Source organism: Xenopus laevis, chromosome 8L (assembly GCF_017654675.1).
Source record: "Xenopus laevis strain J_2021 chromosome 8L, Xenopus_laevis_v10.1, whole genome shotgun sequence".
NCBI classification, from domain to species: Eukaryota; Metazoa; Chordata; class Amphibia; order Anura; family Pipidae; genus Xenopus; species Xenopus laevis.
The window spans coordinates 111652209-111653815 of record NC_054385.1 but is presented as its reverse complement, the minus strand read 5'-3'; the positions used below and the strand labels follow the sequence as shown (position 1 = coordinate 111653815).

Genomic DNA, 1607 nt, shown 5'->3' with positions numbered 1-1607 from the left:
AATGTTTTAGTTAAAATAGTTAATAAATGGGAGTTAAAAGATTTTACAGTGGTTGAACTATTAAATGTTAAAAAAATTATAAAAGATAGAAGTAAAAAGGAGTTAGTGTGTATGGTGGAAAACTATAATAGTAAAGTAAGCAAAGAAATTTGGAATTTGGTTGTAAATGTAAATTTGACTAATAGCCAAAAGGATTTAACTTGGTCAATAGTACATCAATGTTTGCCGGTTAAAAATTTTCAATACAATAGGGGATTATTAAAAAGTCCCAAGTGTCCGAGAGAAAATTGTAATTTTAATGAGACTTGTATGCATGTCTTTTGGAACTGCAAATTTGCACAAGATATATGGAAACATTTTAGTCCTATTTTAAAAGGCGTGACTGGATTAAAATGGATAAGTTATGAGGTTATTAATTTTGGACTTGGTAGAGGTAATATGGAAGGTGAGGAATCTGTTAATATTTAAAAATATGGTGTTAGACATGAAAGAATGTAAAGGTATGATACTTTGTGGCATGTATCTATATTTTTTAAAAGATAAAAAATATAAAGGTAAAGTTGCCGAATCTAATTGGAAACTAAATAAATGGAATGATTATCTACGATGATGTATGAGATGGAAAGAGACTTAATAAAATTAAGTGAGTCTTATATAATCTAAAAAAGCAAAGAAAAAAAAAATCTGTTCTTATCAGTTTAATATCTGATACGTCCCCTATCTGGGGACCATATATTAAATGGATTTTTGGAACAGGGAGATGGAAGAAGAGCTTGCTCTGTCCACTCCACGCATCGACCTGGTATTGCAGTACCTCCAGGACCGGTGCACTTCTCTTACTCAGTTTGAAAAAGCAGAAAAAGAAGCAGCAAACGAGCTGTGGGGAAATGAAAAGCCCAGCAAGCAAAGTTTGGGAGGACAAGCAGTGCAGGAGAAAGCAGAAAAAGAAGCAGCAAACGAGCTGTGGGGAAATGAAAAGCCCAGCAAGCAAAGTTTGGGAGGACAAGCAGTGCAGGAGACAGAGAGCCGTGGAGCAAGAGCAAGGAGGAAGCCGACGGTGGTGCACAATGCGTGGCTGCAGCATGACAGGCCAGCAGAAGCACAAGAGAGGCAGGCAGGCAGGCATTTGGTAGTTGTTGTCTTGTGATCCCGGCTGTGTTCAGCTGTGAGTTGTTGCAGTAACGAGCTGATTGCATCAACGAGCTGGTTGTCTGCGCGCGCGCGCCTTTCGGGTTATCGCTTCTCGGCCTTTTGGCTAATCTCAAGTGTAGTATCTTGTGGTTGCGTAGACCCTATCTGAAGAACGGAGAAACCATTGGTCCTCTGGACTAGGCTGACAAGCAGAAGCTTGATGAAAGCTGGGCTGCTGTGCTCCCATGAGGGTGGCCCCTGACTTGCATTTTGAGTCAGGGGAGATGCACATGCACCCATGCTTAATCAAGCTTCACTTCCTTTGCCCTTGCCATTAGGTGGGCGGGAAGTCTTTTCTTTTTCTTGCTGCCAACCAGAGCCTTGCAAAAGGCAACCAATGGCCTTGCACCGCCCACTCCAGCACCCTTTTTGTGTCTGGTTTGAGCACCCTGGATGGGGTCACGGTCTTTTGGCTG

General features: G+C 41.1%; 1 non-coding gene across 1 annotated transcript; it reads left to right on the top strand.

Annotated features, from left to right (window-relative positions):
- The first annotated feature begins 652 nt into the window (after positions 1-652).
- On the top strand, positions 653-836 carry LOC121397401. The gene has a single exon (XR_005963649.1). It is a non-coding gene; the product is annotated as a U2 spliceosomal RNA (small nuclear RNA).
- Positions 837-1607: the final 771 nt, after the last annotated feature.